Source organism: Balaenoptera ricei, chromosome 13 (genome assembly GCF_028023285.1).
Source record: "Balaenoptera ricei isolate mBalRic1 chromosome 13, mBalRic1.hap2, whole genome shotgun sequence".
In the NCBI taxonomy this organism is placed as follows: domain Eukaryota; kingdom Metazoa; phylum Chordata; class Mammalia; order Artiodactyla; family Balaenopteridae; genus Balaenoptera; species Balaenoptera ricei.
This window is the reverse complement of record NC_082651.1, coordinates 70699486-70726100: the sequence shown is the minus strand read 5'-3', so window position 1 is coordinate 70726100 and position 26615 is coordinate 70699486. Positions and strand designations below refer to the sequence as shown.

The 26615-nt window shown below is 42.3% G+C and overlaps 1 long non-coding RNA gene across 3 annotated transcripts in view; it reads left to right on the top strand.

The window, feature by feature from the left end:
- The window catches only part of LOC132377355 (uncharacterized), a 107986-nt gene that overhangs the window by 26350 nt on the left and 55021 nt on the right, over positions 1-26615 (top strand). The window contains exons 1-2 of one of the 3 annotated variants that reach the window (XR_009506603.1): positions 102-328; positions 21542-21818. This is a non-coding gene — a long non-coding RNA (uncharacterized LOC132377355). Of the gene's footprint in view, positions 1-101; positions 329-18960; positions 19038-21541; positions 21819-26615 lie in introns of those variants that run through there. The other 2 variants (XR_009506604.1, XR_009506605.1) reach the window with 2 other exon arrangements.

Genomic DNA, 26615 nt, shown 5'->3' with positions numbered 1-26615 from the left:
CTCTAAACACTCAGGGCTCTTAATTATGAACAACAGCAGCTGACTCATGCTGATTAGGCAGAAAAGATATTGGGTAGCTCACAGAGCAGTTGGCAAGGCTAGAGAAGCAGGCTTAAGGCTAAGCTTCTGGGGTCAAGACCTGAAACTATGCTGCAGAAGTGACCCAATAAGGAAGCCGCTGACCCTGCTTTCCCCCAGAGCCCAGAGTGGCTGCCGGGAACGCACACTGTACTGGAGCTCTGCCAGCACTGATGCTTCTGGGCCAGGAACTGTCCTTACAACAACTGGTACCCCGGAAGACTGGATGCCTCTGCCACCACCCTTGTCAGTAAGTGGGTCCCAGGTATCGCCTCCTTCCTCTGGTTCATCTTTTCTGATTAAACTGTTGCCCGGGAGCATCTTAATGGTAGACCCTAGGCGTCATGCCTTTGTTCTAGCTGCTGAGGTTTCTGGGGAAGCAAATTTTCTGACTCGACTTTAGGGAGGCAGACCTCATAAGGCAGGGAACTGCCCAAACATAGCAAAATGCACAAAAGGTGAGAGGCAACCCGAAAACATGACGTACCTTCTCTCTCAAAGTGTGGTGAACACCAAGCAGGTATGTCCAATGTTTGGCATGCTTTTGGGGTTCATTAATTCTTGTTCCCTTTTCTTCTTTATCAGAAATATCCATCTGCTCATTGGATTCACCCCCAGGCTGGTTTCTACATAGGCAGGATTTGTAAACAAAGTGATGGAACCTTTGACCCAGTTTGGCCCACTTGGAAGGGTCTCTACTTCCTAGGGCCATTCCTTGGATGGACTTGACCTCTTGGCTCCTGACCTTATCTGCCCTGACCCATGGGACCTACTCACTCCTTCCTCTTACACTTGACCTTCCTCTTACACTTGACCTTTTGATCACTATACCTTTTGCTTGCTCATGACCACAGCAACCCACTGACACTCTCCACCCCCCCCCCCATTTTTATCCTAAGCTCTTGGTCTCTTGCCTTTTAGTTTATAATGAATCCTGATACCAACTGGATTCTCTCCTTGCCATGACTTCTGAACAGTTTATGCAGCATTTTCATATTTTGCATAATCATTGAAGGAGATCTTATAAGAAATATTCGAAGACTTTTTTAGGTTTATAAAATAACTACCAAATTAACTATTGTTAATGAAAGAGAAGTGAAGAAAGTCTGAAATGGAGATAGACGAAGACAAAAGAAACAGTTACAGAATGTTTCCCTATCACTTACCCCATTCTCCTACTTCTCTTTTTAAGAAGTAATTCATTAGGACTTTGTATATAGAGGGGAAAAGAAAACTAAAACAACTTGCTCCAAGAAATACGCTTACTGATAAAATTTCCCCAAACTCTCTTAAGACGGACTCTGCTTTCTCTTTCATGCAACTGCACTTGCTAAATTTCTAGAACTTCTTCCTAACTAACAAAGGGCAGCATTTTCAACATTAACAGCCTGGTATCTAGCTGTTGGGACTCTGTGGGCTAAGAGAATGCCTTGAGGAGCTGGGGAGAAAGCAGTATGATCCTGTTCTAGCATCATGGCTCAGGGAACCAGGAATTATTTATCTATGATTATTTATTCAAATTTTCCTGCTATCTCTCAACTTCATTTGACCGTCTGGGAAATGTTCTGCTCAATTGACAGGAAATGTCCTTAGGCTTGTTTGTATCTTTGGATGTGATCTAGAGTAGTATAAACAAGCAGATATGGAAGATGATTCTTGTTCAGAGTTGTCACAGTATAGTGACTGACCCTCAGGATAAAGGCAATTGAAGTCGTGTACTATTTTACATCATGGTTCTCCGTCAGAGAGCAGCGTTCTACCGGAGAAAGTTTCAAAGAGTTACCAAATCTTTCTTGCTCAATTGTATCCCTCAAAATAAGGCATTATTAGAGAAAGACTGAGGACATCAGATCAAAAAGAGCTAACACATCTTAAGAAAAGTATCTTTGAGTGTGGCTCCATCTCTATTTACAATGGTGGGAGAACTATACTTAGACCACTTTGTTTAATTTAATTTAATTTATTTTTTATACAGCAGGTTCTTATTAGTTATCTATTTTATACATATTAGTGTATATATGTCAATCCCAACCTCCCAATTCATCCCACCACCATCCCCCTCCCCGCCACTTTCCCCCCTTGGTGTCCATACGTTTGTTCTCTACATCTGTGTCTCTATTGAGTCAGACCACTTTGAATCCCAGTTCTGCTACTTTTAGAAGAGCATTTTGGATGAGACATTCGTTCTACTATTATGTAACTTCTTTGTTTTACAAAAGTGAAGGACTTAAAGTGCAAATATACCAGAATCGTTTACTAGCATCTAAATTAACTAAGATTCATTAGCTTGGTGGCCATAAAGACCCTGAAAATAGGACAGAGAGAGGTAATTCCTGGTTCTAGAAAGGGCTAGAGCATAATACCATGGACGTGGCAGTTCTAGCTGGGGTGCCCAGGTCGTGGTGTCCTGTTGACCTTGAAGCAGCCGGAGGAGGGAAACTGGCATAGCCAAAATCATGTTGAAAGAGAAATGGAGAGAATCTCTCAGGCAGACTCCATGTACTGTTAAATTTTGCCTATACTTTGCCCTGCTTAGCATAGTTAGTTAAGCAGCAGGAGAAGCAGTAGTGGCAGATCAGAAAAAGTACCCTATTGATGGGGGTGGGAATGAATAACAGGTGTATTCCTAGCTAGTTGATTTTATGCCAAAGGTATCCAGATCCACAGCCCTGTTGGGGAAGGAAATCCCAGACTTCCTGCCAAATTTCATCATGGGGACATATGAACCTTATTCTTTCTGGTTCAGTAATCTTGGTCCAGCTGCAAAAATAACTTGTGCATGAATTGCCAACAGAAACAGGTAAAGCTACTGGATGAGGACCAGGAGGATGGCAACCTCTCTGCCCCTTTATACATGTCTGGTGTTTGGAGGGTTGGTCTGGTTAATTTTGGCAAGTCTGTCTGCTGGGGTCCTAAACCCAGCTTCTAGGAGCTCAAGACACCTGTCCCATTCATCTTTCCCTGGGTCCGTTACAGACAATAAGTTCTAAGAACAGTCTAAGACTGGTCAGAGACTCAATGCTGTGTTGAAAATATAGGCAAAATATTTCCATTATTCCATTGTCATAGAATAGACTGGAAGAACAGGAATGAGCTCTTTCATTCACCATGTCCAGGACAAGGCTCAGGTATGGAGGGGGGCTGCGTTTTCCCAGGATCACCTGAGGAGTGTTTGGTGGAAGTGGAAACTTTCCAAAAAGGAATTAGAAATTACCAGTGGGCATGATTATTACCTCTCACCATCAGGTGGAGTTTGTGCAGTAAACTATTATTAATAAAAAGGGAATAAATATCTTCTCCATGTTTCAGTGTTTTTCTCACCGAGTAAACCAAAACCATATGTTTGCTAATATGCAATTTTACATAAATTGTGGCGGGAAGGCACTTGTTTTACCAGTTTAATGCAGCACTAGATTTTAGGGAAATACCATTTTGTTTTGGAGGGACAGTGATGGCTGTTTATGCACAGCAAATTCTTGGGCCCTGAAATATTGCTTTGTACTTCCTGACTGTCTCGCTAGGCTGCCTGTGACTCACAGTATAAGAATCCTTTAATTATTCTGAAACTGGCTGGCTGGCTGTGTTTTTTCTTCTGTCCTTCCGTTTCTATCTCTCAAACAGCGTTAGTTCTCCAGGTTTGAAGCTTTCTTTTCTACTAGCGTCTCTTGTGCCGTGCAGCCGTTGGGGGTGCCTGCGTGGCCTGTCCCTACCCTGCAGCAGTGCAGGTGTCCCTCTCCATATTCAGCGAGAGCCCTAGCCTAGTTGCCAGTCCTCAGCTGGGAGGGGGCCTCAAGAAAAAATGAACCAGAGCCAGCCAGCCCCTCTGGCTGTGGCTGTGTTTTATTGGCTAAGCTTCTGCTTTTTTCTTTTAGACAAAGCCCATCATGGTTCATCTTTTCAGTTTTTCTTTTCTCACAAAGGATCCATTTTGAGAGGCTTTCCTTTTAACCAAGAAGATACAGTTTTCTGGCCAGACTTCTCATTGTTGACACAAGGGGCCAAACCACCTCTCCCCTTTCTGTTTTTCTGGCATGTCTCCCTGACCCAGCATGAGCCAGCACCTTCATACAGAGAACTTAACTGGTCCTGAGGAGACGTTCATTCACCTGTTCCATAAATACTTACCAAGAGTCTGCCTTAAGTATGGTGACCAACTGCCCAATTTGCCTGCCACTGTCCTGGCTTTAGAACTGAAAGTACTATGTCCCAGGAACCCCCTTCGTTTTTGTTGTTGCTGTTGTTTTTGTTTTTGTTTTAGTTTTATTTATTTATTTATTTAATATTTATTGGGAGTATGGTTACTTTACAATGTTGTGTTAGCCTCCACTGCACAACAAAATGAATCAGCCATACACATACAGATAACCCCTCCCTTTTGGACTTCCCTCCCATATAGGTTACCACAGTGCGGTAGGTGAGTTCCCTGTGCTATACAGCATGCTGCCATCAGTTGTCTATTTTATACATAGTATCAATAATGTATATGTGTCAATCACAGTCTCCCAATTCCTCCCTCCCCACCCCTTTCCCCCTTGGTATCCATACATTTGTTCTCTGTGTCTGTGTCTCTATTTCTGCCTTGCAAATAAGATCATCTATACTATTTTTCTAGATTCCACATATATGCGTTATTATCTGATATTTGCTTTTCTCTTTCTGACTTACTTCACTCTGTATAACCCTCTCTAGGTCCATGCACGTCTCTACAAATGACCCAATTTCATTCCTTTTTATGGCTGAGTAATATTCCATTGTACATATGTACCACATCTTCTTTATCCATTCCTCTGTCGATGGGCATTTAGGTTGCTTCCATGACCTGGCTATTGTAAATAGTGCTGCTATGAACATTGGGGTGCATGTGTTTTTTTGAATTATGGTTTTCTCTGGGTATATGCCCAGTAGTGGGATTATTGGTCGTGCCGCGCAGCATGTAGGATCTTAGTTCCCTGACCAGAGATCAAACCTGTGCCCCCTGCATTGGAAACGTGGAGTCTTAACCACTGGACCAACTGGGAAGTCCCCCACCTCAGTTTTGAGAAAACTCAGACAACTGGTCACCCTAGCCCTAAGCTCAGCACTATCAAGGAGCTGAGTGTATAATGACTACCAGCTTCTCAGGTACTCAGTGACCCTCTGTGGTTGTAGTTTCTTTTCTCACAGAGCAAAGCATGACATGGTGGAAAGGGCACTTACCTAGAATGGGGGACCCTGGGCTCTGGTCCCAGATTGGCCACTAAAGAGTCAGGGGCTCAAGGACCGATCACTGAACTTCAGTTTCCTTCTCTGAAGAGTTGGATTTTGTGTTCTTTGACTTTTTTTTTAACAACCCAGATTCTACAGTTCTATTTCTAAAGCAACTTGATAAACCAATTCACACTAATTAGTATTACTAGGTAAGAAGTAGTAGGTAATAAGTTTCGGTTGACACTTGCTGATGATGCTAACATTTGTAAGGTCCTTATTTGGTGTCAGACAACATCCATTATATTACTTCGTCCCCACAGTGACTCTTGGGGTGGGTGCTTTCTTTACTTCCATTTACAGCTGAGAGTCTCAAGGCCTAGAGAGGGTAAGTAATTTGCCCTAAATAACACAGAAAGTTGTGGATTAAAGATCAGAACCTGGGAGGTCTGACCTTCAAGTCCAAACTTGAACTGTTGCTCTCACTGGCTAGAGATAAGTCAACAATTAAAATGAACAGGCTTATTGTTTTCCCTCAAAGGACTGGAAGAAGGAAACTGGCTGTTTGGAATGAGATCTTTGCATTCTGGGCTGCTTAAGGTTATGGTCCTGAAAAACAGAGCATGGTATTTAGGAAATTAGGGTTCTCAGCTCATAGTGAGCCCCCTCCCTGCTCTTTAAGACTAGCCAAAGCGACGGAACCAATTGCGAATTAGAGCATCCTTCATCCCCCACTGCTTCTTTCCTGTTTGTTTGGAAGCTTTAGGATATTTCCACTCCCTGCAGGATCCTGAAGCACTTTAGGTGCTGTTAGCAAGGCTCAGAGGGTCACTGCCAACTGCTCCCGCTGCTTCTCACTGTTGTTGGTCTGAGAAATGATTCCATTTAGATCTAGTTTGCCTAACAGCGTGTGTGTGGGTGTGTGTATGGGGCGGAGTGGGGCAGTGTAGGAAGATTCTTACTAGGCACGTTTCTTCTCTTTCTTTGGAAAGGATGATTTGAAATATAAACAAAATAAGGCTGTGGGGTCACATTCACAGCAGCTGGCAGAGTTTCACTTAATTAAACTACTGTGATTGCTTTATTCATATATTTCACTTGCCCCATTCCCTTCTTCTCTGACTCCTTACGAAGGCAATGCCATTTCATGGTGAAGGGGGGAGAAATTAAATGTTGTTAGTCTTTAAGACCAACACTAATTAGCAACTTTTATTTTATTGTGATTGCCTACGTGAAAGTATGCAAAAGTAAAGTTGTATTCTGAGAATGTGACTGCTTTGGACTGAAACGTTAAAGGGAATGAACCGTTCCTGGGAACTCACCCTCATTTGCTCTAAATTCCGCAGAGCACAGTGAAACACCAGTGCCAGGGGCAGGAAACGGAAACAAGGGCCAAAAGGGATGGTCAGTTGAGCAGCCGGCCATCAGCATGATCTTTCTAAAACCCAGGTCTGATCCACTTTCTCTCCCGCTGCAAAACCTGACACAGGTCTCCTGCCTGCTGGGTCAAGGAGAAGCGCCTTAGCCTGGCATGTTTCACAACCTGGCTCCATCTCTCTACCTGCCCAAGGCTCCAATCACATGACCCCACCCCCCTTGCCCCACCATTATTCTTTTCACACCTCCATGACTTTTTCACAAGTGATTGCCTTTTCTTCTAATGCCTTTCACACCCACCACACCCCTGTCACCTGGTGAATTCCTCTCATCCTTTCAGTTGAAGTTCAAAGCTTGCCTTTTCTGTGAAACCTGTCTGGACTCCCCCTGGTGGAGTTGGTCTCTCCCTCTCTTGTGCATCCATATTATTTTGCATATTTTTATCAGGGAATTTATCACAATGTGTTGTCATTTTTATTGGCATGGCCGTCTCCTTCATTAGACCATGTCTTACTTATCCTTGTTATCCCCTTCCAATTTCAGAGTTTAGCACAAGCCAGGAAATACTTATTACATAGGAAGTACTTAGTAGATGCTTACTGAATGAGTACATTACAGCTGGTATGATCTGTCAATTATTATTTATTGTGTGTTTACTATGTGCAAAGCATCATGTAGGTGCTGTATGTCCATGTGTATTGAGAGAGAGAGAGAAAAATCTGAAGTACATAGGTCACAGTCCTTCAAGAAACATAAAATCCTATATGAGATGAAGAATTAAAAAAGCTGAACAGAATAAATGTCATGCAGAGATACAAGCACATGGCTCTGAGAGCTTAGGGGAGGGGGAGTTGGATTGGGGTTGGGCGGGGGGGAAGGAGGCATCACAGAATAGGTGGCGTATGAAAGGATTTTGACAGATATAGAAATAATGGAGGAGTGGAGGCATCTAGCCTGGGGAAACAGTATGAACAAAGGCATGAAGATAAGGACAAAGTAATTTCCCTGGAACAAAAGGGTCTGAGAGTTCTAGTCTCACCATAACTAGGGAGACAGAACACTTTAAAAACATCTGAAATAAATCCCATCAATATCAATAAATGCATTTCCCCTAGTTGCCTATATTTGCATACTCTAAGCAGGAGTGGTGATTAATCACCTCCAAATTGCTCAAGGATATGAAGCAGGGTGTTCATAAGTCTTTAGCAGTGGGAAATGCTTGTTGCAAATAAACTACATACAATTTACTTTGTAAGCATCATTTCTGTTGGGACTGTGCGGCAGATAATGGTAACAGTAGGTGTTAGCGCAGTCTTAACAGAAACACAAAGAAAATGTTCATAAGTGGCAGCCATTTCCCATTACAAACAAAGTTTTAATGGGCTTGGCGACAGTTCGAGAGACTTTCAAAATATAGCCAGAGAACACAAAGTTGGTTAATCCTTTACATGACAATTGTGTTTTGAAAATAAAAAGAAAACAAGCCAAAAATTTATTTCTCCTTTAGCAATCCTTTATGAAAATTAGACTTTAAAATCAGACATAAATGCGATATATGAACCAACCAGAAACTGTGCATGATCAGTTTCTAATTTAAGGAAGGAAGGCTTTTAATTTGCCAAGTTTATGTAATGTGTGGCAGCAACGAACAGTTTACAGATAGAAATTATAGTTTATATTGAAAAGTTTTAAACTTTACTTGGGGATCCACCATTACCAACAATATTTATGAAGCCCCTTGCTGTTACAGTATGAGGCCGGTGAAAGCAGTATCATGTAGATGTACTTCTTGCCTTCTATGTTACCACGTTGGATGGTTGGGTTCATGCATTCAAGGACTTGCAGATGTCAGAATAAAGATAACCAGCCAGCCGTGGTCTCTTGCATTTCCTCCTTACTCTTTACAAGTCAACATACCTTCGCATTCATTTTTTCAGTTTTTCATAACCTGATGAAGTAAATAGAGCATGAAAAATGACCCTCAGTCTACCGATGAGGAAACTGAAAGGCAGAGATGGTCAACAAATTGCTCACAGACCACTGGTTATCGCCACAGAAAGAACCAGAACTCTTGCCTTCAGTCTTCGTGTCCATTGCTACACGATGGTGCTCCTGAATAAACTTATCTCACATAGAGTGTTGTAGAGATGGGGAGCAAGAGTAAATATCTGATTGCCATGGAGATCACTGTAAGGAAGGATGACAGTTCCATGATAGACCAGAATGACTCAGAGGCAGCCTTGACGGTACCTCTAAGTTTAGAGCCCCACTAACATGGATATATCTGATGCTCATGTAACAAACATATTCCCACAAAAATTTGCATTTAAAATCTCCAAGTCCTTCATAGGAAACCAAAGAGCATCACATAGCCAAAGCGGTAGACAACAACAGTAATCATAGTGAACATCTGTGGAGCGCTCGATCCACACCAGGTACCGTGCTAGGAGCTTCATACCCACCATGTCCTTTAACAACAACCCTTTGAGGAAGGCACTGTTACTGTTGTGATACAGATGAGGAAACTGAAGCATAAGTTGTTTGTCAAGGTCTTACGACTAATAAACCACGGAGCAGAGAACTGAACCCACGCAGCCTGCCTCCAAAGCTGCAGTGTTTCCCCTACATTATTCCAACTCCTATGTGTCAACTGTAATGTCTGTGGGGTGAGGGAATGGAAAATGTGCAGGAGTGAGGGTTGAGTCTAACCCTGAAGATTGAGTTCAAGTGTCTGGTAACATCTGAGAAGGCAGAGCCCACAGGGAAAGCCCTCAGTCACGGGAACCCAGAACCAACCCCCAGTGCTGTGTCTCAACCAACAGATCTGTTAGCAGGCAAGTAAAGGGCATCTGAATGTCAAGGACCAAACTGCTTCTAATGTTTTCCCACCTCTGTTTTCCTCTTGTTCTTCAGAACTTTCTGGGTTTTTGTTGTGGTCGTTGTTGTTCCATTTCAGGGGTAATTTTCTAGATCTTGACGTGGCTGCCTGTAGAATTATATTTCAATCCTCCAGAATCTTTAGCATGTTTTCTAACTCTTAGAAGACTCACTGCGCCTAATGAGACAAAGAAAATATCCCTTAAACACGGGCGCAACAGACTGAATGTTTGTGTCCTTCCAAAATTCATATGTTGAAACCCTAATCCCAATGTGATGGTAGTTGAAAGTGGGGCCTTTGGGAGGTAATTAGGTCATGATGGTAGAGCCCTCATGAATGAGATTAGTGCCCTTATAAGAAGAGGCCGGAGAGCTAGCTAGCTCTCTTTTCTGCCATGTGAGGATAGAAAGAGATGTCAGCTACTTGCAGCCTGGAAGAGGACCCTTACCAGGGCCCTGACCTCAGACCTCCAGCCTCTAGAGCTGCAAGAAATAAGTTTCTGTTGTTGATAAGCCATCCAGTCTATAGTATTTTGTTACAACAGCCTGAACTAAGACAATGGGATATACAGAGCCTTCCTCTCGGTGGAGCATGCTTTCTGCTCAACCCCACATCCTGCCTCTGTTCCCAAAGCTTAGGTGGGAAGCAAAACCGAGCTGTCCTCCTGAGAACCCATCATTTACTCTCTACAGACCTGAGCCCTTCCTAGTGAATCCCAGAAGAAATGCTATGCAGCAGCCTTTGGAAATGAAATGTTTTTCTATTGAACCAGAAAATAATCACATCCTCCCACTTACTCTTTAGGGTACAAATTGATCTGACTTGATTTGTCAGAGAGCCAGAACTGCAGGCAAATAGACGCTGGAGAAATCAACCAGTCTTTTAAGGCAGCAGTAATTGTTGCTCCTGTTGGCTGGCCGAGTGACTTGTATCTGGAGGAGATGCTCAGAATGACTCAGAGTGCCTGAGATGACAGAAACGCAGAGCGTTCCAGAGTGGGCTGTAACCGAGCGAGTGTTTCTTTCTGTCTTACAAGGGTTTGGTTTTATGTTTCCCCCCCTTTTCCTTCTTATCCTGTCTCCTAGGGCTAGTATCCTCCGCAGAAACCAAAGGTGATGTGTGTATACAACAGTGAGGAAAAATAGCTTGTGTGGGGATGAGAAGAGATGGGTATAAGTATTTAATCCACGGATGTGCCTATTTGTGCCTTGGTCATTAATAAACCCAAGAAGTGAGTAAGCACTACAGCAAAGGGGGTGAAGTCCTTTTGCTGGTGAGCTGTCCATTTTTAAATTAAAAAAAAAAAATAGTTTAAATACATAAGAAAACTGTGAAAAAACATAATTGACACTCATGTATCAACTACCCAGATTGAAGAGTTGCTATTTTGCCATATTATTGTTATTATTATTCCCTTCCCATCTTCCCTTCCTTCCTTAGAAACAAAATGTTACAATATAGCTACATCTCTATACTTCCATCTCACTGTTTTATTCCTTTCTCTTTCTTTCCAGAGAGAAGTGCTATTACAGCATTAGACTTTATCTTTCTTGTTCATTAAAATTACTTTTACTATATAGATATATATGCAGAAAGGATATGTAGTCCTCTTTGAAGGTGGACTTTTAATATTAACCCTTGGGATATATTCTGAACGTATCTTTTAACAACTTTAAAAAATGTGTTTATAACTCAATTTAACCTTTTTAAAAATTTATTTTATTGAAGTATAGTTGATTTACAATGCTGTGTTAATTTCTGCTGTACAGCAAAGTGATTCAGTTTTATATATATATGTATATTCACATTCTTTTTTATATTCTTTTCCATTATGGTTTATCACAGGATATTGAATATAGTTCTCTGTGCTGTACAGTAGGACCTTGTTGTTTATCCATTCTATATATAATAGTTTGCATCTGCTAATCCCGAACTCCCGATCCATGCCTCCCCCACCTCTCTCCCCCTTGGCAACAACAAGTCTGTTTTCTGTATCTGTGAGTTTGCTTCTGTTTCATAGATAAGTTCATTTGTGTCATATTTTAGATTCCACATATAAGTGATATCATATGGTATTTGTGTTTCTCTTTCTGACTTATTTCACTTAGTATGATTATTTCTAGGTCCACCTTTAACCACTTTTTACATGTGACATTATGTTGCAATTTACTCATGTTAATACCAGTTGATCAAGTTCAGTGATTTTAACTGCTGCATTGTATTGCTTTGTATGAATAACTCCAAATTTATTTCACTCTACCCTATTGATAAACATATTTTCCCTACTACAAAAAATGCTGCAATACATCTTCTTGTTGAAGTCTCCTCAGGTCCATGTATGAGGTTTTCTCTTCAGGGTCTGTCTATACCTAAGAGTGGAATTGCTGGGTTACGAGGTTCCTTAAAATTTACATTTAATTACTAAATTGTTAAACTGTGCACTTAAAAATAGTTCATATAGCATTCCCCTAGTGGTTAGACTAATAGAGGAATAAGCTGTAGTAAACCAATAGCAACAAGACATAACAAAAAACTAGTTGAATCAGGCAAATTGTGTTTATTTCCTGTAACCTGGTCCATGGTATTTATGGTTGTATTTCCTTTCTTGAAATCAGAGTATAATACAATCTGTATCCTCCTTGAGATAAAATACCTAGACCCTATATTATTAGAGTCTCTATAATAATACATCTCTATATTATTCTACCATAATTAGCTGGAGGAGAGGATCTAAGTTATCCCTCTGAACACCAAACCTTCATTCCATAGCTTTATCTTCAGACTTAGTTAAAATATATACCCAGGTTGGGCAATTAGCTTTGTTTTTCACATAACCTAAAACACTTGTAGAAAAACAGCTCTTGAAAATGGAAGAATGTACAAAGCACCTGGATAATATCGGAACATCTGATTCAGGGTCAAGGAGACCTCTGACCGTCAGAATAGAAACTGAAAAAGGTCTTTATTTCATTGTGTGACCAGCCTGTGTGTACATGTTTGAACACATTCACATCGATGCTCCACAGAGCTCTCTATCTGCCCTCTCTGCTGGACCTCCAACACCTTCCCCTCAGAGACTACTCTAGTTATTTCAAGGGGCTCCCTGGGGTGTTTGTACAATACATCACTTGGGCTCAGAAACGAGTTTGCTCGTGTGCTTTGGCTCCGTTGTCAGGGGCCCTTTCCCTGTGTTGGATGACTGAGCCCTTAGTGAGAATGGGACCCCACTAAGCACATCCGTCGTCTTCCCTTCTTAGAAAGCCCAAGCTGCTTTGCACGCGTGGCAGAGTTGGGATAGGGTGAGTAAAGGAAGAGAGACGTGTCTCCAGCTTTGTCTCTGGGACTCTAAAGCAGCCTGGGTACCTAGATTTTCTTAAGGTCTTCCTTCAGCTTCTACCATAATGCCTCTTTTCTTAGAGATTCAAAATTAGTCCTGTGCAGTGAGCTTGAAGTCGGGGGAAGGGGGACTATTACTCCATCCCCACCATTGCCATCCTGCTGTCTCTTCTCTTCCCTAGGCACCCCATATCAGCACTCTCCCAAGTCTGTTCAATCTAAATCCCAAAGCCCCCAGGTACTGCGCTTCCTGGCAGGGGGGAGATGTGACCTAACTCTAGTCCCTTAGAACATATCTAAATCCCGCAGCAGTTCAAGCAAGACATCCTGTTGCAATAGTGTCACTAAAGATGTGAAGAGCCCCTTTGGGGGCGTTCACTGTTTTCCTCACATGGCAGGTCGGCAACAAGCACATGTGGAAGCCAACTGTTTGTGAATAGAGAAGAGAGCTGTGAGTAGACAGAAGAAAAAAGCTTGATTGGGGCTTAATCAACTCCCCCCCCCCCAACATTTCTTAAAACACAGAATCGTGTTTGAAGAATCTTTAGATGTTATCTAGTTCATCATCCCATCTATTTTATTTACCTACTTTGTATGACAAACGACCTCAAAAATTAGTGACTTAGAATGACAGTGGTGTGATATTTCTCACAGTTCGGTGGGGTGGTTGAGTAGTTCCTCTGTTGTTTTCACCTGGACTCACTTCAGTGTCTCTGTTAAACTGGGGGTGGGGGAGGGGATCCAAGATGGCCTCATTCACTGGTCTGCCCTTCAAATGGTCCTGGCTGTGAGCTGGGGTGCCTCGTTCTCCTCCCTCAGCCTCTCATCCTAGTTGGCTAGACTGGGTTCTTTACATGGCGTTCTCAGGGCAGTGTTTCAAGAGTGGGGAAGCTGCTAGGCCTCTTGAGGGCTGGGCTCTGGAGCTCATACAGTGGCACTGCTGCCAATATTCGATTGGTGAAAACAAATTACGGGGCCAGCGCAGATTCAAGGCACAGAAACAGACACCACACTTTGATGGGAGTTGTTGCCAAATATTGCGATCATATTTTTCAACCTACTACACCATTCAATCCCTGCTATAGCATCTGTGGTATTGTTCTAATTGAATAAGGCTAGTGAAAGGGTCCTTATTCTTTCTAGAGGCAACTTTTTCATGGAGAACACCCACAGCCTTCTCCCTTTAGATGAACATCCCCTTGGTTCAAAATAAGCATTAGGGTCACATCTTTCCTTATCCAGTACTGGGGAAGGGAAATCTTTAGTGAGATGAGCAAAAGAAAATTTACATTTAGGACACACAGATGGACTAACTTATTTTGTCAAAGTTCTGTTTGAGCTAGGTGTGCCTTTTGCAGGAGGCCACCTCATTCTGAAGAGCTAAATTGGGCCAGTGTGGGACTGAGGGGAAATAAAACTAATGAGCTGATTGGGTCTGTATCTGGCTTAGACTTAAGGGAGAAGGATAAAGGGGGCCCTTGAGGTTTCCAAGCTGTTCAGCTTAGCTCACTAGAGCAAGAGAGCAGATAAGTTAGTTGGGGAGAAAGCCGTAGTCAGGAAGAAAGCGTACCCAGGGCCATGTATCTCAGGAAATTAAGTATCGTCATAAGTAGCTAGATGACATGAAGATTCCAGGGAGGCAAAAGGGTGCTATCGCAGTTTTGGTCTAGTGCCTTGTTATTTGTAGTGTATTCACTGGACCACCAGGAGAATCTTGGGCCCACCCCAGAACATGAATCAGAATCTGCATTTTAACAAGATCAAGTGCCTCACATGCTTGTTGAAGTTTGAGGAGCACGGGTCTAGAGAGCCTTCTTGATGCCTTTAATTCACACCCCATGGGAGACCCACATAAATGTGGCCTTACTTCCAGTAAAGAACTGTGCTTGGTACCACCCAAGGCTTTCTGGGAGAAGACAGGGCTCAGCCTCACTGTCTGTGGTCACCCACAGTCTACAGCCCTTTTCTCTAAGCAGGGGTTCTTAGCCATTTTAAAAAATAGTTTTATTGAGATATAATCCACCTATACAATTCATCCATTTAAAGTGTACAATTCAGTGGTATTTATTCACAGATAGGTGCAACCACCACAGTCAGTTTTAGAACATTTTCATCACCTCAAGAAGAAATTTAGTAGCCTTTAGCGATTACTCCCTCATCCTTCTATCCATAGCCCCCTTCCATCTTGCCTTAAGGAACCACTAATCTACTTTCTATCTCTGTAGATTTACCTATTCTGGACTTTCATATGAATGAAATCATGGAGCATGTGGTTCTTAACAGTTTTTTGTATCGTGAAGACCCATCGAAACTCAAATGGAAGCAATGAACCCTCTGCCCAGAACATACAGACACAAGTGTATTCACCCAGAACTTGAAAAAGTTTCGTGCATCTTTTGAAGCCTTTAGGGAGCATCTTTAGGAAGCCAAGATTAAGAACTCATGCACTGTGGCCAGTCAGAATGGGTAGTTGTCGCAAGCAGGCCCTCATCTGGTTTGAGCACTGCAGGCAGAAGGGATGGGACCACACAGGGACAGGTCACACGGGGTTATTACTGCCCCAAGGTGGGAAGTGACTAAAGCAACAAGCAAAGGACAGGCACCAAGTGTTTACAGAGCTGAAGAAGCTGTGTTTATAACACATAGTTTGCCAAGGAGGGGGTGATGGTGAACAGATGTGTCATTTGCAATTAAGCCTAAAGATGTTAATTATGCAAATGGAGTCTCTGATTAGGGTTCTAAAAAAAGAACCCCATATATTATGGGGTGTTGGATGCGCACAATCAAGCCGTGCTTGCTGACTCTTCCTCCAGGTAATCACTGTTGGTGCCAGACTCCTCACCTGGGGGTCTTGTTTTCAATGTGCCACCTTGAGAGCCAGAGAGGGGTTCTGTGGAGGCACTTTCCAACTGCAGAACACTAAAGCTGGACATGGTCTTTGAGATCAGGGAGTATAGTCTGTCCTTGTCCAGAGGCAGAAACTGAGGCCCAGAGAAATTACGTGACTTGTCACTAGCAGAGAGAGGATAAGAGCTCGTATCTCTTACGTCACAGATTCACTTTGTCTTGCCTTATTACATCAAAGAGGACATAAATCAACTATCAATTTTCTCATCAGGGTCTACTTTAAATCTATGTGGAGTAAGGGCCAGGGGAATGATGTAAACAAAATATCTCCCTAACCCACTCAGGGTGTGCTTGTGCGTCTGTGTGTGGGGAAGGGGAAAGCAGGTAACGAGAATAACACAGGGCTTATACTCCAAGCTGTGTTAGTCATTAGAGCAGCCACTAGTCATCTGTGGCTATTTAAATTAAAATGAAATAAAATTTAAAATTTAGTTGCAGTAGTCACATTTCAAATGCTCAGTAGCTACTTGTGGCTGGTGGCTCCCATATTGGACAACACAGAACATTTCCATTACTGCAGGGCTTTCCAGAGTCTAGAGTCAGATTTTCTCAGTCTGAATCCCAGTTCTGCCACTTAGAGTAAAAGTTCGAGTGTATTATTTAATGCTTCCAAACCTCGATTTCCTCCTCTGTAAAATGGACATAAGCACCGTATCTGCCTCATTGGTTTGCTGTGAGAAGTATGAGTGTAAATGAGATAATGTGTGTCATGTGTTTCGCAAAAGGAGCTTACACTTATTAAGCACTAAATAAATGTCATTATCGTTGTCATTAAGCACCTCAGTATCCTGCTTAAGACTGTGCTGCTTCTTCTAATTGAAATGATGCAGTTTGTCCCCTGGCGGAGTAAGGAATGGCTTGCCGGGGGCACTAGGACGCCAAGAAGCCTAGGTCTTGGATGAGTTACAGAAGAAGGAGGTCAGGAACAGAGAGAGGGAGATGAGGAGGGGCTGGGGCTGAGGGAAGATGATCAGGGTCCTGGGAACAAGGAGAAGACACAGTGGTGTGAGCTGTGAGAAGTGGCAGAGGGCAGTCAAGATCACCCCACTTCGTACGTTTGTCAAGGGCTGGCAGACAAGGGCCTTACTTAGCAGAGCCGTTGCTCTATCAGTCTGAGTGTGTGTTTAAAGGCTCCTCCTACCTCCTCACGTTCCTTGTGCTAACTTCTTGCCTGCTTTTCCACAAGAGGGAGGCAAGGGAAAGGAGAGAAGCAAATCCTACAAGTCCAGCTGGCTCTTTGCTGGCAGCTCTGGTCAAAGGTTTGCTGTGGAGGAAGCTGAAAATTCTGATTAAAATACGACTGTCTTTCACAGAAGCTCGCAGGTCTCAGCTGTGTTTTCCTTGAACCCATTACCTCCGTAGAGAGGATCCCTCCCAAAGGCTGTGTGTGATTCAGAAAGTCATACTTCACGGCCTCTCAGGAGGGCTGGGACAATTTTCACACCTGGCTGGAGGCTGTGCCAGCCTCCTAGCAACGCCCCCCAAATGGGTTCAGCAGCAGAGGACACAGAAGGTGTGAGTGGAGTGCAGAGAGGTGGCCGTCATCCAGGTAATTTGGCCCCATGGCATGCCACTCCACAATATCGATTGCGCTGCCAGGGCTCATAAAGCATTGGGAGAAGGTATGAAAAAATAATTCTCTTTGCCCTTAAGGAATTTTCATGTAATCCAGGAGCTAGTGAGCCAAGGGACAAAGGGGCTTAGGGTGGCAGAGGGGAAGGAGCATTGCAATAGGATCTGCAGATGTATTTTATGCTCTGGTCTGCCATTAATTCGAAGTGTGACTTTGGGCCCAGCTATTGCAGTTTTCTGGGTCTCCTCTCTCTCATCATGGACACATTTAAGCTGATGGACTGGGTGATTTTAAAGTTCTCCATTTCTGGAACCCTGAGATTCTAATTTAGGTGTGGGGATATGAACATCTAGGCCATCTAGGAGGAAGATTCTTCTACGAGCAGTGTCAGATTTCTCCAAGTATGGGATGCCCAGTTCATTTGGATTTCAGGTAAACAATGAATAAATTTTTTTAGTGCACGTCCCATGCCATATTTGGGACACACCTATACTATGAGATTATCTGTTGTTTATCTGAAATCCAAATTTACTGGGCATTCTATATTCTATCTGGCGACTTCTGCCTTCCACCAAACATATCTGCCCCTCTCACTACCTGGGGAGGGTGTTTCTGTCTCTCTCCATCCTTTTATTGGGACCTTCTGATTACTCCGATTGGTCAGAATCTGCAAAATTCCTTGGCCGCATTTGACTGACAAGGATAACGGTGTTTAAGGCAAGACCTTTGACTTCCTGTGGCTTACACTGCCTAGACACAAGCGCTAAGGTGTCTCTTCCTCTCCCTCTCTCTTGAAAGAGCCCCCGAGCAGGGCTGCTCATGGGGAAGAGGTAGGTAGCTCTCCCTTTGTCCTGCTGCCCACCGCAGACCACATCCATCCCAATGACTCAGTGGACTTGCAGTCCTTTCTGAGGGCCCATTTATCATAGATATGCCAGAGTGTTCTGGCTCCAAGGTATAGATTTGGGAGGGGAGCAAAGGCCCCGTTTATCTTAAAGTTTAATCTTTTTTTCTCCAGTTTAGCTTTCACCAGTGAACTCTGCATTTGGGGGATTATTGGGTGCTTGCTGGCCTAGTAATAAACTGATACTTTCAGTCCCACTGGGCCAGTGCATTTCTGTGTTTTCCTGTCTGACCTAGAAGGGAGGAGCTTGGAGACTCAGGTCCCAAGCCACGTACGTGGTTGTTGTCTCCACGGATCAGACTTATTGGCCTATCTAGATCCAGCCCCAAATGAAAAAAAAGAAAAAAAAGTGAACAGCATGTGATGTCATCAGGCTAGAACAGGTGAGAATGGTCAGATACAGGTCATCCTGGGACACTTCTCATTTACTTAGAGAAATGATCTGGGAACTTTATGTTGTAAATGACTGCTTGCTATATGAAAGACAATGGGGAGGGCTCTAGTCCGGTTATCCAGCCCTGACAATTCTAGTTATAGACCTTTACAATGAGATGGTTTTCGGAAGATATCTCTTGATATCCAGTGGATGCCATCATCCTAGTCTTTGGGATTTTCCTAGTACGGGTTCTTTATTTCTTACCTGGACCTTTGCCACACACAGCATTTTAAGTCCGTGCCTCCTATACTTGGCTTTCCTAAACCCAGGTCTGATTATGTCACCACGCTGCCTAAAAGCTTACCCTTTCCTGCAGAAGCAAGTCCGAACTCCTGAGCATGGTCCACAAAGACTTACCAGGCAGGTATGACACTCTTTGCATTTCAGTTTTTTTTCCTGCTATCACCCTCCCTGCCCCCAGGCTTCTAGGTTGTAGCCTAAATAAGGGTTTACTTGTCTCCTAAATATTCTCCAACACATCTCCAAACCTTTGCACAGTTTGGCCCTTCCACTTCTAATGCCCTTCCTCTTCTCTCTCTGGTGAACATTTTATTTTGAGAATTAACTCAAAGGTCAGCTCTCCAAAGTCTTCTTGAATTCCCCTCTCCCCGGCTGAGTGACAGTTCCCTTCCTCTGTGCTCTCAGATTCTACCCTATTGCGTTGCAACAAGCGGGCCAGGCATCTGTTTCTCCCTCTTGTCTAGGAGCTCCACGAGGGCAAACATCTTGTGTCTTTCATCTTTGTAGTCCCTCTTCAATGTCACATGCCTTTCCTATTTCCCCTATTACAGCGCCCAGCACAGCAGGGGCATCCAGTAAATGACTGTTGCATGCATGAGGACAATAGAATATGGCCCAGAGAGCTGATATTTGAGTTAATTGTGGGATGTGTTTGAATTGTCAGACGAAATAAATCTTTGGGGTGGAAATGACTGCATTGAAATGTTAGTATAGGAACATGGGGAAGCCCATAAAGACCCAATAGATGCTATAATTTAAATGAGGGATATTAAATCTTTATCTCAAGGCACAAATCAGAATAGAGCCACAGCATGAGACCCTTGTAATAGGATAACATCAGCATTAGCATTAGCATTAGGTAATCCTTCCTTCTTTGGGGTAGAGAATGCCTGTTTTGGTATCAAACCACATCTCATCAACACGTGTGTTGTGACTTATGGAAACGGTTATTTTCTTTGCCATGTAAGATTCAGTGGATCAGCAAAAAATCTCTGTTGGCAAGTACTTTGTGAGAGGCTGTGAAACTGGTCACAGGAGTAAAGGGTATTTTTTTGGCACTTTGCCTAAATGAAATCTGGAGGGATACCTCTTCTAATACTTCATTTCCTTCAGTACACATTGGGCATAAATTTAGCTCTCAAAGCCTAAAGGTTTTAATGGGAAAACCCGCAAAGCTAGAAGCACTCTAGAGAAAGACAACTGAACTTAAAAGTCAAGAGTCCGGTCCCAGCTCTGTTACTAACCCAGTGGGTGACCCTGGGGAAGTCACACAACCTCTGAGGGCCTCAGCTTCTCCATCTTTATATCAAGAGGGTCCTACTAGGGATCTCTGAAGATAGTTCTCTGCTTTATCATTTTGATCCTACGTGCTGCTCTGCAGGGACAGATTGTGAACTTAATGAAGCTTAAGCGTCAGGGATCTTTGCTTGCACAGCTCTTTTCAGAAGCCCTGGGAAAGGGCCCATCAAGATCTTTTACATGGTCATATATTTTTGTAAAGTTCCAAAAGTAAAATATTTTAACTGAAATTGGTTACGACAGCTGTCCCTCTTTACTCCCTCTCTCCCTTCATTATAATTCCCCAGGTGTGGGGTGGCCTTGAAATGGCTGTGGGCATTTTTGGGATTCAGATAAAGGGAAATTGTGTTGAGGATATTAATGATACATTTCTATGTAGTCTAGAGTTACTTTTGTGTATAGTTACCTTGTTACTAGTCATTCTAATATAGGTATGGCTTCTAAGAATATTTCATGCCATCCAGCTCGCACAAGAGCAAGTCAAATACATTTCTAAATTGTGTCTATAACATTTTGAGCTACATAAGAATATAATCAAATTACTCTTCTACTACGTCTATCACCTTACTGATGAATATAGGAGTTCTGCCACTAGAAGCCTTGTTTCTTCAGGACTTTTTAATGCATTGTATCAATGCATGCTCCCTCACCAGTGTGGCATGAAGGTGCAAGGCACACGTGGTACCATGGAATGAACTTATCCTACAACTCTTGGCACTGGAAGCATGTGGGGATTGGGAGAGAGACAAGTGTGAAATGTACAGAGCCAGAAGCTAGTCTGTTGAAAATTCTTCCAATTGTCTGACACATAAAGTTATAAATGGAGGTTTCAGTTCTCAATGATGCCTAAACAAAATGGAAATGTTCTTCCATCAGGAATATACTTAATAATGCAGCATATACAATTATAAACACACTCTTTTCTCTATTTTTTTTATTATATGTGCTTGAAATAGAACTTTCCAGAATGCCTGTGTTTGTAGGAGCAAAAACCTTTAAGCAGTACTATAAGCAGTAAGTCTGTGATTTTGTAGGTTTTATGCATCTCAAAATAAGTCTTAGCATATCTGACACATCTTGTCAAGATGAATTGTGCTGGTTTTAGATGAAGCAGCATGCAGTATTGACACAATGCATTAAAAAGTCCTCAAGAAACAAGGGTTCTAGTGACAGAACTCCTATATTCCTCAGTAAGGTGATAGATGGAGAATAAGAGTAGTTTGATTATACTATTACACAGCTTAATATATTGTAGACACAATTTAGAAATGTATTTGACTTGCTCTTGGGCATGCCTTAATTTCGGATTAATTTTGTATCTATTTTCAGAACGGTTGATACACTAAAACTCAAAGAGGAAAGGAAGGATGTATCCTATTGGAAACTGACGATCTAAACTAAAAGAAAGGAGAGTAGCAGAGACTTCAAAATGTTGAAAACTCTCTTATCACAACAGAAGCTAAAAACTCTGATGTCCAGAGTCATAAAGACAAGAAACAGGATCACAACAGCAAGGAAAATATAGATTAAACAATAACAGAAGAGAGAGAAAATTTATGTAATTTGGGACATTCCAGGACAAAGAACAGAAGAACAGACCGAGGAGGTAAGTAGTGGTCTGCATGAGGACATGGACTACAGAAAAGTTAATGAGTTGGTCATTGTGTCAGAGGGTATTTAAAATTAGCCACTGCTCAAGAAGCCTGAAATACCATGACTCTTTTAGCTCATAGGTGAAGGAAACTGGATAGAGCTTAGCCCAAATTTGACAAAACTCTAAAAATGTTACATGACACTGTAATGAGTTGGAAGTTGGAAAAAACTTTTCTAAATTATCAATCATGAAAAAACAAATTTCTACTAGACTGAATTATCTTTCTCATCTCCTTATAGAAAGATTGCAGAAAAAAGTGGCTTATCATATAAAGAGATGACTACAGATTTAGAAAAATATTATACATGTATTTTAGGCAGCTCATTAGGAAACATGTTTTGTCATTTTTTCCCCCTGGATTTTGTGATGTTTGTGGAATTTTTCAGTTTTAGAAATTAGTATTTTATTATGATGTCTTAACTTCATTGTAAACAAATGTTCAATCTGTGCTCAGTTTTTGTCTGTGATTTTGTATTTCTTTCGGTAAAAAGGGCCCCCAAGCTGTATAAGCTTTAGGCCCCACGAGAACTGGATCTATTGCTGCTCATCTGATAGCATCCTTTATAGAGCAGTGTTTCTCAAGCCTTAATGTGCATTTGAATCCCCTGGGGATCTTGTTAAGATGCAGCTCCTGAGATTCTGTATTTCTAACAAACTCCCAGGTGGTGCCCACACTGCTGGTCTAGGGACACACTTTGAGAATCAAAGATCTAGAACAATGGTTCCTGTCTGGCTGTGCATTGGAATCACTTGTGATGCTCTTAGAAAACACAGATGCCTGGGCCCTACCCTTGAAGATTCTTACTTAGGAGGTCTAGATTGGGGCCCTTTAGCTATATTTTTTTCTTGTTTAAAAATCCCTTAAGTAGGGAAAGAGACCCTTTGATACACTGTTGGTGGGAATTCAAACTGATGCAACCATTTTGGAGGTTGATTTAGCAATATCTTCCTGGAAACCCAAAAGAAGCCAGCTTGTAAGGCAGTCTGGGAAAGGGAATTTACAGATTCCTACCCCAGCTGGGAAAAAAAAAAGTGTGGGAGGATGGGGTTTGGCTGAGAGACAATAGATATATAATTGGTACAGGGTACATTCTCTGTGACCCAGAACTTCTACTTCTAGGAATTTATCCTAGTAATATTTATACGTATCAAGACATAGGTATAAGATTGTTTAATTCCACGTTATTTGTAGTTGGGGAAAACTAACAGTAACCTGCCCATCAATAAATTATTCAAATCATGAAACATCTTTACAATGAAATAAAAATAGGTAATCTTAGTTAAACAATTACTATGTGCCAGACATTGCTCTAAGTTATTTATAAATATTAACTAAATTTGTCTTCACAATTATCATGTTTCCATTTACAGATGATGTAATTTATATGTATTGACATGGAAAGCTGTCCAGGAATATAACAGGCAAAAAGCAACTAGCAGAACATTATATATAGTATATCATGCATTACCATTATAATACAATAGCAAAAAATAATATATTAAAATCTGAGACACAGTCCCAGTAGATAACTACTGATCTAGAATAGGAATGAAAGGACATTCAGTTATATCCAAACACGCTGTTTTCATGCAATTTGATTAACTGGTAACACTTTCAGAAGAAGAGAAAGTAAAAATGATTAGGTTGATTTGGTGGTTTAGAGTATTCTGTCAGTGGTCAGACGGATAGTCATTCTGAATGATCTCAACATTAGGGATGATGGGAAGAACTGACCCATACATGTTCCTATATCTCATTTCTTTTAGGACACACTCTTGGGAGAAATACTCCAGTGCAATTTGTCTGGGCTTCTCAGTTGGTCCAGCTCTTTGCCTTATGCTGTTTCACCTTAGGAAGCTCAGTCCACTCTTACTTTTAGTCCATGGCAAGGTTTAAAAAATTTTCCAACACTTTATTATGGGAATTTTCAAACATACAGAACAGATAAAATAAATCTACAGGGAACACATGTATCTATCATCGGATTGTACAGCTAACATTTCACTATACTTGCTTTATTGCAAATCTACTTATTTCTCTATGCATCCATTGATCCACTTCATTTTTGGGGACGCATTTCAAAGTAATTTGCTGACATCAATCAGTACATTTTCCCCTAAATGCGTCAGTATACATATCAACAACTATAGTTTAATATTCATTTATAGTTCATTTTCTTTCCCTGTGAGGTAAAATTTACACACAGGAAACGCACAGATCTTAGGTGAACCATTTGATGAGTTTTAACTAATGTGTGCATCTGCATAACTCAAACCTCTGTCCAGAGAGAACTTTACTGTACCTACGAGTTCCCTCATGCCTCCGCCCTGGGGTACTTCCCTGCCTCTGCACCACTCCCCCACCAGACAATCACTGCTCGGACTTTTTTTCCATCATAGATATCCATTCTAGAACTTCATGTAGATAGAATAATACAGTATGTCTTTTGTGTAACAATTCTTTCACTCAGCATAACGTTTTTGCGTTTTTGTGATTCATCCATGTTATTGCATGTCCCCATTGTTTGTTAAGCATGTCCTTATTTTCTGGCATAAGGTGATGTTTCAGGTTCAACTTGTACTTTCCCTGTTCTAGGCCTGGAATCAGCCATTTTCCCAAGGATCTCTGGTTTCCTTTAATAAAGGGTGTACTCAGAGACCAAGATTTGGGCACTCAATGTTTTAATTGCTACTGGGGTGTCATTGCTTTTAGGCTCATTCACTCTGTGGACAGACATAGGAAATACACACACACACACATATATATGAGATATATATGTGTGTTAATATATGTATATATACATACACACATATACATCTGTAACTATTTCTGTATTTATCTGTGTGTATGTATGTATTTACACACACAAACACAAATAATAATAAAAGCTAAGTTCATACTGATACTCTGGTTTCAATCCAAACCCTCATGGTCTTCTAGACTTCCTGTTTCAATATTTGTAAACACCTTCTCCGGCAATGAGAATTTTGGCTCCTGTTATCCTAGTATATTTCCTTATTGGCCCAATCTCCCAGCCACGCCCGCTGTCTCTTCCGCCCACCACCTCCACATCCCCCCTCTTCACCCCTGTGTCTCACCCCTTCCTGCCCTTCATCCGTGCCTCTGCACGGCTTCCTCAACCCTCGCACCGTCCTGTGATGATGAACTCGCTGTGCTGAGTTCTCCATGCTGGGAAGGGAAGTAGAGGGGGCAGGCAACACGTTTTGAAGGGAAGAAACCCAAGTGAACAAAACCATTTGCTCCATTTGCAGTAGTTCTATTTCTTAATTCCTGTTCCTAAATTTTTTTTTTTTTTTTTTTTTTTTTGGCTGCGTTGGGTCTTCGTTGCTGCGCACGGGCTTTTCTCTAGTTGTGGCGAGCGGGGGCTACTCTTCGTTGCAGCGTGAGGGCTTCTCATTGCAGTGGCTTCTCTTGTTGTGGAGCACGAGCTCTATCATGTATCTATCAACGGTCAGACGGATAGTCTGCTCTAGGAACGTGGGCTTCAGTAGTTGAAACACACGGGCTCAGTGGTTGCGGCTCGTGGGCCCTAGAGTGCGCGGGCTTCAGTAGTTGTGGTGCACAGGCTTAGTTGCTCTGTGGCGTGTGGGATCTTCCCGGACCAGGGATTGAACCTGTGTCCCCTGCATTGGCAGGTGGATTCTTCAGCACTGCGTCACCAGGGAAGTCCTGTTCCTAAATTTTTACAAAGAAAAGCACCGAGTCTTTATAAAAAGAGAAAGGGAACGATCGAGTGGAGCAAGTTACAATTTTATTTAAAGTCCCAAGCAGAAGACTTTTTTTTTAAGGATTTAATTAATTATTTATAACATCTTTATTGGTGTATAATTGCTTTACAATGTTCTGTTAGTTTCTGCTGTATAAGAAAGTGAATCAGCTATATGTATACATATATCCCCATATCCCCTCCCTCTTGCATCTCCCACCCTCCCTATCCCACCCCTCTAGGTGGTCACAAAGCACAGAGCTGATCTCCCTGTGCTATGCGGCCCAAGCAGAAGACTTTTAACAGGCTATCAGAATGATAACCTGTGCTTGCTGTGGAATCAGCTCAAAGTCTTCCCGATGTTGCCCAGCACGGGCTAACACTGCTCTGTAACAAGTGAACACACTGACGGCCTTCAAAGGCGTTAATCAATCATAAGGAGTATTAGCAGAAGCTTCCATTGCCGAAGTGTTGGCTGTCCTTGGTTGGGCACAGCAGGCGAGGGTCCCAGCCAGTCGCACCAGTCCTCTGGCCTTGGCATTCACGAGGTCTCAGCTGTGACAAGCCTGCAGGCATCAAGGTCAGGCTTTCACCCACTGACTTGAGCTGCCTTGGGGTTTCTCATCAGAGCCTTTGCCTATCACCTTAGGGGGGAAACGCTGCCACAGTTACTTTCACATTTCCTAAGTCCAAGAAATAATCTGGCTTTTGGAAAACAATCTGATAACTCTTTCTGGAAGTTGTGGGAGGTAGCGACCCCTTGAGTGCACCAAGCAGCTTGTAGGGTTGGCTCTTTCATTTCGAGTAGCTTAGTTTGCTTATCAGATTGCATAAAGCTGGGTGCTCTCAGGGTCTGCTTCTGTCTCTGGCCACACACTCCCTACTGACCAGGGAACCCACTTAATCATCTCTGAAATATGCCACATTTGTAGGCTTAAGGCAGCCCTGACCTAAAATAAGGATGGCAGATTTGTTTCAAGACATGTACTAGCTCTGATTAATTGTTCGCATAGGCCTGAGA